Raw genomic sequence first — 12,062 nt, 5'->3', positions numbered from 1 at the left:
ACAGGCAAAGCTGCCAGATGGCATTTTTTTTTCTACAGTTTGACTTAACCTCCTGAAGGTCAAGTCATTCATCTTACCTTTTTAAAAGTTAACACAATAGAAAGATATGGAACACAGTGAGTTAAAAAAAATCCTACAAAGTTTCTCTGATCATGAATTGAACCATAGCCATTGTGGTTGTGTGGTGTGCCTTAACCACTGGTGCACCAGACATAATATTTCAGGAACAATATGTTGTGTCCAGAATTGAATGATAAGGTAACTCATGAGCTTCATAAAGTCTGTTGTAGACTACTGTAGCTCCACGAACACACTGTGACAGCTAAAGAAAAAGGCAAAGTGTGACTCTGTAAGAGTCTAAAAACACTATTACTCTTTGAGGCCATAATTAGCCCCAAAGTTGCTTTGAGGTAAGCATCAGACGCATGGTAGCATATCAATAGCTAGAGCAACAACATGCTCTTTGTGGTTTTTAAAAGAGGTAACATATGCTAACCTTCCAGATTAAGCATGTTAACATGTTTACATTTGCTAACAAATTTAAATTTGGTGCTCAATGAAAATCACATTTAGTACAGGTTACGCTCATGAAAGTATTATCTCAATAAATACTTGAACATCAATAAAAGTTAATGGAAAGTCGTTGTCATTGCGTAGAGTTTATCTTGAGATCACAAATGTTAGCCACAGCAGCGCTCCAGAAAAGGTATTTCTGAAAACTAGAGATGTCAAGCTAACTTAATGATGGAACTGTGTTTGATTGTACATAGCAAAATGTATGTCGGCAAGTAGGCTACTCTTTGCAGTTCAAGGGTTCAAGGTTCTTTATTTGTCACATGCATAGTTATACAAGTATAACACACAGTGAAATGTATCCTGACACGCTCCTCGACATGTGCAAAAATGGGGGGCGGGGTAGAGGAAGAACATTATATATATATACATATATATCTATAGTATATACATTGGTATATATATAGTTGTTATATACCTTTGTTGCCATCATGTCACAATCTGAATCAAAGTACTATGATAAACCCTGTTTATCACCAGTCAATGAGGTGCTAAATATATTAAGTTCAACTCTGTTTTAATCATATAGCGCTGATGCCCAGCAGCTATCACCTCAAGGAATTTAGTATTGTATACTACAGACCCTACAAATTAAAAGTACCACTGTGAATCATTTTTCTACTGAAAGCTTCAGTTTTTATTTAGCAATAATAAATAACAGGAAAATATAAGAACTACAAAAATTATCTCATCACTAAACTGTTGTTCAAAAAGTATTAAACCCTAGTGTTTAGAATTATTAGAGAATTTATGTTATAGTTTCACAAACTCATAGACTGCTTGTACAAGATACTTTTCTTCATTAACAGTGAAACATGAAAAAGTAGGAATCAAGCAGTTGACAGCAATTTGTTATCATTAACTTCTCACTGACATTATGCAACCTATTACTAGACATGGTGGCAGCCTGACGTTCATGCCGGTATAGGTTCTGCTTGCTTCTACATGTCAATTTGGTAAACCCACTACTATCTAAACAGTGCAACTGGTGCAGATCAGGTTGTGGCATGGAGTTTTATTGCAAACAGGCGGCTTGCATAATTCTGCTTGTTTGCCAGTAGAATGATCTGGTTTTCTTAGGCCCACCTGCATCTGGAGGGGAAATAAATTGACATTGTGGGCTGATTTAGATACATATGGAGTGTTTTCCTCCCTGTTTTGTTGTATTTATATTCATCTGTTAGAAACACTCAAAGTGTCTTGGATGTAATTTACTTAGTCATTTACAAGTTTTTCATGTTTTGGGGTTTTTGTGTCACTTACGCAGGTGTTGTTCATCTTCCTTTTTTTGTCATGTTTTGCAAGAAAACTTGTTAAATGTGACTTTTGGTTGTTGCTTCTTTGAAACAAGCTTCTTCAGTTAAACCTTTGAAGACAGATGTTCCATCACTATATATAGTAGCAGATTTAGATCTCTTTTTTTCACTGTTATGTACAAACATTAGAAATCTGTAATGAGAGATTTTTCTGGTGTTGTTGTTGCCTGTTTGATTTTATATTTTTAAAGTAAAATATATCAAAACAAAGTAAGAAAATATCTTGTGTTTAAGAGCTCACGCAGGTATATGAAACGTGACAAACAGACATGCATGTTGACACGCGCACATCCACATTTGAGCTGCACAGCTCGGTTGGAGGAAGAGGGGAGGGGGTTGTTACAGTGTAACTATACTAGCAGATTGTCTCTGTAGGACTGTTGGATGAATGTTAAGAGACAGTGCATTCTAGCCAATTTCCTGTGCTGGGGTTGCTCTGCAAATAATCGCTGTGATGTCTGGTATTGGTGTTTGGACTCTGCTCTCCTGAAGAATTTGATTAAAAGCAAAAAAAGGGAGAAAATGCAGTACTGATGAGCTAAAAGTTTTATTTTTCTTACCAATCTTCTCAACAGACAGTGGTGATTTGCAGTCCAAATTCCTAAAAATATTGCATACTCCTGTAAAATGGACATCTGCAGCGTGCAGCTCCAACGCTGCAGCTCTCGCTCTCTCTCTTCCTACCTCGATCTCCCACATCTTCCCTTCTCGCTCCTCTCAGTCAGCTCTTATTATCCTAATCCATCTCCTGCCATGACTTTACATCACTATTTACCACTTATCTTCCCTCTGCTGCCTCCTTCTCATTATTTGCTCAGCCTTTTCTACTCTCCCTGACATGCATCTATCTCCCTCTCTTGTTTCTGATGCTGCCTTGTTTTCCTCTGTATTGGTTTAGGGTTTTTCCACTGGGCGGGTTAACAAGCCAGCATGATTTCATCAATGTGAATCAGTCAGCCTGATAAGACGTGACCCAGATGGGATCTCCAGTTCTTTTTATACAGCCATCAATCACGACCACCTAGCCACATAAGCTCACACTAACAGTAATGCCTGTCAGCCTGTGCACAGCCTGAAGGAAATATGGCATGTAGCTTTAGTGCGCTCTTTAGAAAAACTCTGTCCCACATGAAAGACTAACAATGTTTGTTATTCTCATCTTGCATCCCCAGTTCCTGCTTGTTGCTTCTTTTTTTTAAAATTATTTTTGGCTATGAAATCCTGGGCAGATGTTGCAGTCAGTGTACACACACACACGTGCACACACACACGGACACATAAACAACTCCCAGAATATTCCTCATAATGGTCAATAATAAGTTTACAGTAACCTCAGTGAACTTTGTGGAATCTTATATTTGCAGTGGTGTCACTTTCATATTCCCACTGTAATAATCCCCCAAGGCCCACTATGTTTCTAGGTCAGTGATTTTATAGACATTTGCTTTGTATGCTAAAAAAGTGTTTGCTTAGCAAAGAAATAGAAAAGTATACTGATACATCTCTCTTGTCTGTGCAGTAAATATTAATCTAACACCAGCAAATTAGCTTAGCTTCCAAACTAAGCAAATTTGCTTAGCTTCCTAGCTAATGTTGCTATGTCGCCGCGACACACTCTTACGGCATAGAAACAAAAAAACAAACAAACCAGTCCTAAATTCAAACTTTTTATGTTTCCTCAAATTTCAAATTTTAAATTTCACAGGTTAACATGCAAAAAACAGATCTTGTTTGCCTGTTTTCAGTTATTTACTGCAAATCTTCATTTTGAAGATGGCAAACCACGTCTGTTCTTTAAATTATTGTGGTTTACTAACAATACAAGTAGCACAGTCTGTGTAAAAGATGACTGTAACTGCTGTGACATTACCTATTTGTTTCTGAAGTGCCCTTTTAACACCCCTGACCGTTTCCATTGTTGTCGTCCTAAGAGCCAAATTACCCCCCCAGATGTGATGAGGAGGGGCTCTGAACGCACTTGGTTAAAGACCTCTGACCAGTTGTTAGCCAGTCAGTTTCAGTGTGGTTTCATACCACAGATAATTCTCTATTTTGAAAAAAAAGATTACAAAATAGACTCTATTGTTTATCCAATATGACCCGAAATGAGTAACTGAGCCCATAAATTAAACAGTAAAATGTTTACGAGGGCCAAGTCAGAAATCTGTTTCCCCATAGACTTTTATAGAGCTGAAGTCTTTTTGCAATCACAACTATCACCATCTGGTGGCCTTCAGATGTAATGCAGGCTAAAGGTACTTCTGTGTAAGCTACATCATTACTCAGTGAGGGCCAAGTTGTACCTCTACATTTGTATAGCTGTGCTAAGTAGTGGTTTCCCCCTCATCTGAGAGGTTTGCAAGGATAAGGACCTGTAGCAAAATAGTGCATCAGAAACTACTCAGTAAGCTCTTTTTCTCTAATAATTTGTACAGGTATTTACACAGAGATAAATTAAGTTAAACACTGCAAATGTGGTCATCATTACCTGGCCTTTGTCTTTGTTGGCTTTTTTCCTTTTTGTGTGCTATATTAGAAATCTTCATTATAGAAAGTAACGCTTATGAACTTGTTCAGCTTTTCTTCACGGTGTCTTTGAATATTTAGTCCTCGTGGGTTTGTAAAGGGGAAGTGCCATCTACTTACCTACTAGGCCAAAAGCAATCAGAAGTTCAAGGTATCGGCTGAAAGAAGGAGCGCTAATTAAGCTAATGATCTGCTGGCAGTGACTTCATATCTGTGGAACAGGTTAAGTGTTTCAAAAGAATGTGAAATTTGTGTGGGTTCGGTTATTAATGTAGCTTAGCTGTAACTTAGCAGTACACACAACAAACTGCTTTCACGCACATTTGACTACTCAGTTATTTAAATGTATTAGCTATATATTTACCTATATATTATTATTGTTGTTTGCCAGCTTTACATTTACGTTTAAGTTGAAGCAGCTGACAAACACACACACACACAGATGGATAGAAATGCTATGCCAGTGTGCTCTGCTATGTTTGCCTACCATCTAACATTCAAAGCTGTATAACTGAACTGACCAAAAATAAGTGAAGTTCCTGTGTGAAATGTGCATAGACTGTAGTCTGGTGTAAATATTGAGAATCTTACTTCCACTACAGTGTAACTCTGATATTGTGAGAAACAACAATTATGCACCACGTCAGTGGCCATGACTTTATTATGCCTGATATTTTTTGTCATATACCATTAAAGCAAGCTATATGATAGCTATAATAATTACCTGTGACTCTCCCATCCACAAAAGAAAAAAAAGTGAGCATGGCATTACTTTCATTTTATTTGACGCTCTCATTCGCAAATCCACATACAAAGATGTCTTTATACTTTTTTGTATTCAACCTAGCAGTTTTTCCAAGGGAAGTAATTGAATTTTGCCCCGAGGTTACTTTGTTTGGAGTTTTGTTTCTTCATAATGTGTGTATGTGTGTGTGTGTGTGTGTGTGTGTGTGTGTGTGTGTGTGTTTGTACTCTATATCAGTGTGTGAAAACCCCACAACAACAACTGCCTGTTTGAGCCCACACACTATTTCTGTAGTAGAGCCATCAGGAGATTTCTGTGGAAACCCTCCCATCCTGCATTCCTGTGTGTGTGTGTGTGTGTGTGTGTGTGTGTGTGTGTGTGTGTGTGTGTGTGTGTGTGTTGCCTACATCCACACACACACACACACACACACACACACACACACACACACACACACACACACACACAAAGACTCAAAAACAGATCTGTTGCCCTGTTTGGGTCTCATATGTGCTCTTGACAACTCTTACAGGATGTGATCTTCAGATTTTGCCCAAAGGTAAAGGTTTGAAAAGAAAAGCACAGCAAGTAACGAAAAAGCAAATAACCAAGCAAATCAGCAGGCAAACAAACAAACTGTATTCAAGCACACACACACAAAACCGCCCCACACATTCTGAGAGACACCTAATGCAACACCTCGGCATGGACACCTTTTACATTTTCCAGCAGAACATTGGACGCTAACACATTTTAAATACTATGCTGAGGAGGGTGATGCTGAAATTTGAGATAATGTTTGTGGAAACGCTCCAGTCTGAAGTAAAATTTCAGCTTTTTTAAAAAGGTGCAAGGGGAATCATGATAAACACAAGGCCTTTAATAAATCGCATTGCCATAGCTAACTGGTAAAATAAGCAATAAGTTAGTTAATTGTGATTTTTGTGAGTCAAATTACAAAAAGAACCTCTTGGCTGTTGTCTCAGTGATGCTCAGTCTTTTTGCTGTTGTTTGGGCAACTTAGCGCAGGCTCAGAGACGCCCATTAGTACGCAACAGCTTGATCAATACAAAATTTACTCTATCCCTCTCCCACGTTAAATGTGTGCAAGCGACATCTCCACGTTTGTGCACCTGTGCGCAAACTCGCTAACCGCCTGACTATCTCTCCTCGGCAAGCCACAAAATAAAAGGGTTACATCAGAAAGTGTGACAGTGTGGAAGACTGGTGGCCAACTTTGAGGTCGCTGGTCTAATTACACTTCAGAGAGACTGATTTAAGTTCAACTGCAGAGGTCGTCCAGGGCTGCGGGCGAGACGGAGGAGAGCGCAGAGGAAGACGATGAAGAAGGCAGGGAGAGTGGACAGTAGGGAGTGGGGTGAAAAGAGATGGAGAAGTTTCAATTTAACTCTACTGCATGAGGGGCTATAGCACCTTCACCACTGTGCTTCTTCTTCATCTTTCTCCCAACCCTAATGCCTTCAGTTTTACCCTGAGACAAAGCATATAAACGAGCTGCATTCGCGGCCTTTCGCACAGATCCGAGCAGTAAAGAATGAAACGTCTTATCTTTGATCAAACACTGCTGCGACTCTCTAAATGACTTGTTTGTTTTTGTGTGCAGAACGGTTCTGCTTGAGTGGCCCTAAATGTCTTTCCATGTAAGGGAAAATCAAAAAAGATCCTCTTATATAAAGACATTCTGATCATCCTTACATCCACTCCAGTGCTTTAGGATTAAGATTTGGATTTAGGGGTTGTGGTTAGATTAATGTTGGGCTCGGGGTTAAAGTTCAGTTTAGTGGCTTAGGAACCAACGATTAAAAAAAACGCAGTCTCGCACAAGAAGTCTTGTCTTTCGCAAGAAACGTGCCTGCTTGTTTTTGAGCTTGGAGGTAATTTATGCGAGGGCTATGATGGTTTAGTCTGCGCTGCACAGTGACAGTAGATCCTAGTTTGTGTATGTGTGCGAGGAATGCTGCTGTGGTTTAGGAGAAGGCTAGAGACGGTGTGTGTGTGTGTGTGTTGAGGGGGGCACTGTGGGCAGGAGCACCCAGGGGTTAACGAGCGGTGTGAGAAAAACAGGCAGAGTTCGAGAAGGAGGGGGAGGGAAATATGCGCACACTCATATACACACACACACACACACACACACACACACACACACACACACACACACACACACGCTCACACAGTGTGTCTCAGAGGAAGCCGAAGATGGTTGGGTCCATAAGAGTAGCAGGGGGGACAAAAGAACTGGCCTTTATCCATTTTCATGTGATACATGTGAAGCCCAAAAATAATAATAAATACATAAATTAAAAAAACAGGTGTCTCTTTTGATTGCAGTTGCAGCCACAGTGAATCGTACTGAAAGACAAAAGCCTCCATTGCAGTGTGTTTGGTTAGTGTGTGGGCCTGAGAACTGCACTCTTCTTTTTCCTGACCCATCCAGTAATCCCACAAGCATGGGTGGGTCACTAAAATGTAACATGACAGTATTGACCCAAACACCTGCCACTTCCTAAACACACACACACACACACACAAACACACACACACACACACACACACACACACACACACACACACACAAAAGCACACATACATAAACAGAGACCCAGTGGACTCTTTCAATCCAAAGGCCCTTCTCACGCAAATAGAGTAGGCAGGCAGGATCCCTCTCAGTCTATTTATCAGAGAGGGGGGTGGCGGTTTGAGGAGAGACAGACAGCATGGACCCCCTCTATTGTTCTGGCTGGGTTTAAGGGGTGGGTGGGGGTCGTAGGGATGGGACCAGGGATAGGATGGGAATTGGAGACCCCAACAATGCCACAAAACCCCCCACTGCTCTTCCTGCTTATGAGAATGACCTGCTCTGACAAGAGAAGGAGGAGAGGGAAAACTATAATATAACTCAGCCCACACTGGACCCTGATTGGTCATAGATCTAGTTATAGGTTAGCCCTAAGTGGGATTCAGTTTGGAGTCACAAACTCTGCCAGACCTCATTTAGAGAACACCAAATTCTTTAGGGGTGGGGTGCAGGATGGGAAAATTTAGGAGCTCAGATCTTGTCATTAGACTATGTTTAATTTGTTAAATACACAATTGACAGAATCAGGCATGAGTGGATACAGACGGTCTGAGCCAGAATCAAAACAAGTCATTTAAAGTCACTTTTGGGCATGTTTTTGGCATCGCAGCTAGCATTACCAGGAAGAATCCAGCACAAAACTGGACTAAAAGTCGCTTGAACCCACATCTGGACCACATCCATCTGCAGTTCATCTCTAAAGGAAGTCCATCTCCTGTCTAGCTTTCATACACACACACACACACACACACACACACACACACACACACACACACACACACACACACACACACACACACACACACACACACACAAGCAAGCATATTTGTGGTTTATGGTGGAGATATGTGAAAAATGTTGCAGGGATGATGACATACATTTCTTAGCAGTGCAGGAATAATGTACACAATTCTGAACATATTTTACTGACACGTTTTTTTTCCTTTTTTTTCTAGAGTGAAGAAAGAAAGTTTTACGTGTGTTCTCCTCTCACAGCTGCTGACAGGATTTTTGGTATATGGCATGTAAGTCAATAAATAGTACTTAACAGCAACTGGAGCAGAAACTGGTCTGTGAACCACAAAGTTTTCACAAAGTTTATTCTTTTTTTTGTTTTGTTTTTTTTCCCAGCTAAACCATTTTTACCCTAAAAATGTCAGAACTCTCCAGTGTGTGTGTGTGTGTGTGTGTGTGTGTGTGTTTTTTTTTTTGTTTGTTTTTTTGTGAACATCCTGTAGGTGTGTGTGAGAGATGCCTATCCGGCTGTGGTTTATTTCTCTCTCTTCATCGTGGCACATACAGCAGACCTCTTTGTCTGCCAGTTTAGAGCTGGGTGGGAGGTGAAGAGCAGTTTGTTCATAATGGATTATTGATTGGTCTGAGAATACACTGCATGTGTGTGTGTGTGTGTGTGTGTGTGAGTGTTTAAGACTCCATCGCCTCTGTCCCACTCTGAGCATTGAATGTCTCCACTTTATGAGCAACTATACAGAGGATAGCAAGTTTATTTGTAAAGTGCTCCCTGTATGTTATGCTCCATGAAGCAGTGTGCAGTGTGTGTGTGTGTGTGTGTGTGAGCCCTTTCTGTATGTGCTGTTAAGCTATCAATGCTGCCTGTATGAAACAGTGGTAAAAGCCCACATTGTGCATATATGGACGTTCAAAAGATGTGTGTGTGTGTGTGTATGTACGCGACATTAAAAGACCCCTCTGTTTTGCTTGTTGATTCCTCAGTTCCCCCTGCATGTATGTGTGTGTGTGTGTGTGTGTGTGTGTGTGTGTGTGTGTGTGTGTGTTCATTTTAACAGAAGGTCCACTCTTTATTTTTCTCCCCCTCTATTTTTTTTTCATAACCTCAAACGCTGATCTCTGCGCTGCTGTGTGGGAGGGAAACAGATCCTGTCTCTGCTGAAGGATGTCCCACATGAGAATGACCTAGAGTCGTTACCAGTGATAAGGTGACAGCGTGAGTGACTGACTGCGTTATGAAAGCCAATCTCCTCAAACGCGGGTACGGGAGATTTGTGCCGTGGATGCCTCTGAGGCGGTTGCTGCGATGAAGGCGATTCCTGGCAGAACGGTGGCATTTTCTGTCACAAAAGAGCAAAACGGCGAGGGCGAGCAAACAGTTGAGGGCGAGCAAACTCCCAAATGGGAGCACGCCTTTTACTCATTATCTGCCACATGTTCTCTGCAAGCAGAATATACGGCCTCTAGAGGGTGCTGTGGAGAAAGAATTTTAAGCGGTGCAGACAGTACTCTTAAATAAACTGTGCTTGCCTTGCTACCAGTGTTGGATCTAAATGGATGAAGCTTGGTTTGTACGTCTGCCTTTGCGACGGCACTACTGTGTGAAAACAAATCTGTAAACAGATCCTCTGCTTGCACAGTTTGACACTGTTTGTTTTGAGATTCTCTCCAGATGTGAACCCCGGAAGATCCAGAAACAAAAAAAAAAGAGCCAAGCTGCTCTGTGAAGGTTGCGCAGGGTTGGGAAAATGAGAACGGATTTCCTCCTCTTACCGGTTTTCAACTGCTAGGGTTTGGCGTTCAGAAGGCAGATCAGCTGAGGTGAACGTATCAGGAAGGAAGAGAGGAAAAAGATTGTTTTTTTTCTTTTTATTTGATGCAGCAGTCATTATCAGCTGAGTGTGTGAGACTCAAAGGAGGCTTAAGTGTCCGTTAATGGCATGTCTGATATCTGAGTGGCAGTTTTGCCAACTGGGTTTAGACTGATCATTGTGTTCGAGGGCGATCTATTTCCTGCAAGTAAACAAAAAAAGGTTAAACACTCCAGTTAGAAAGTAGCTGATAAACACAGTAAACTAGGATCATTTTCCAGCTATGTGCTCTCACCATCTCCAGTCCTATTAATTCTTCCCCTCTTACTGTGCGCGAGGTTAATTAGCTGGAGGATGTCAGTGACAGTCACAAAGTGGAGTGGGCTCCGTGTCTCAGAGAAAAACTCCTATCCATTTATTGTGCCACGGTGATCTTTAATAGAGCTTCTATCTCTTTTTGTTTTTGATGACTTTGATGATTGGTCATTTTCTCTGTCTCTCCTGGACTGTTTCTCCCTCCTTAAGCCAATTTGTCTTTTTTTTTTTCTTCCTTTAGCCTCTATGGCGACAAGCCTGCATTGTTTCCCTTCTGGTGGTTAATCTCATTACATTTCAATTGGCACATGTGCTTGTCTGGTGGATGACAGGCTTACAGTTGAATAGTCTCAACCCCTCCCAGCCCTCCTGACCCCCAGTCAGCAAGGCCATTTAATAGCAAATAAGATCATTATCCTCTGTTTTTAGCGCCAGAACTGGAAAAAACTACTAAGTACTAATGAGTAACATTAGGATGGAGACAGAGAGCAGATGGAACAGATTGAGGGGAAACTGAGGTGGATAAATGGCTGTGGGTAGATGGCTTTGTTTTCCTTATTGTCCCTCATCACTTGAATTTCTGCCTGTTACAGTGACAACTGGAGTCTTCTCCTGATAACATTTGGCTCATATAACAGTTTCTGAATATCTTCTCTGAGATAGCTATATAAATTAAACACTGCGCCATGGGTCATGGTGTTAAAATAATAAGGCCTTAGCAATTACAGCAGCAAACTGTAATGCTCTTTCAGGAGACTGAACAGATGAAATGCAGATCATAAGCTTACAGTAGTAATTATTCTACATACAGTGATACTTCTAATGCTTCTGATCTAAATCAGCAGCTATGCTAGCGGCTCTGTGACACTAAATTTAGGCACAGCAGTGCGCTGAAATTCTTAAAATGGCATTGAAATAATGAGCAGGTCTATTGTTATCTAGTTTTCCTTGTATTAGCATGTTAGCATTGCCACTAAAAACAGAGTGCAGTTTAGACAGATGAGGATTTCATTAGTAATTCATTCATAAACTGACAAACTCTTGTATTAATTCCACGCAAAACCACGACATGACTTGTGGTGGCACAGAAGAACAAATATGGAAATTTCAAAGCACAGTGCATCCATTAGGCCTCAGTCACACAGGCTTGGAGACCTGTCAGCAACCCCCTGTCAACCTCGGTTTGCTAGGGAAAATATCTATCCTTTGACCAGCTGCCGACTGTCACTGGCTAAAATCGGTATCAAAGAGGGTGTCGTACCAAAAACCTCCTTGGAGTTGCTTTTGTTTCCATCAAATTGCTGCAGTTTGTATGGACGATGGCAAACTCCTGGCAACTGAGCGTAGCAAAACGTGAAAAAGTGCTATTCAAACCTGAAACGGAGAACATTTGCCTTCAAATAAAAGTTGTGCCTTAACGCTGTGTCCGG

At 41.0% G+C, this 12,062-nt stretch overlaps 1 protein-coding gene across 8 annotated transcripts in view; it reads left to right on the top strand.

Moving 5' to 3' along the window:
- LOC100701904 (zinc finger protein 516) overlaps positions 1 to 12,062 on the top strand; it is a 48,556-nt gene that overhangs the window by 13,829 nt on the left and 22,665 nt on the right. For 4 of the 8 annotated variants that reach the window (XM_025911439.1, XM_005450658.4, XM_013270433.3 and 1 more), the window contains exon 2: positions 8,713 to 8,781. The exons of 3 other annotated variants lie outside the window; for them this stretch is intronic. The gene's annotated coding sequence lies outside the window, so the exon portion shown is untranslated. Of the gene's footprint in view, positions 1 to 8,712; positions 8,782 to 9,544; positions 9,715 to 12,062 lie in introns of those variants that run through there. One more of the 8 variants, XM_025911441.1, reaches the window with a different exon arrangement.

The sequence above is a fragment of the Oreochromis niloticus genome, linkage group LG11 (genome assembly GCF_001858045.2).
Source record: "Oreochromis niloticus isolate F11D_XX linkage group LG11, O_niloticus_UMD_NMBU, whole genome shotgun sequence".
NCBI classification, from domain to species: domain Eukaryota; kingdom Metazoa; phylum Chordata; class Actinopteri; order Cichliformes; family Cichlidae; genus Oreochromis; species Oreochromis niloticus.
Note: the sequence above shows the minus strand (reverse complement) of the source record. Positions and strands in the feature narration are given on the sequence as shown.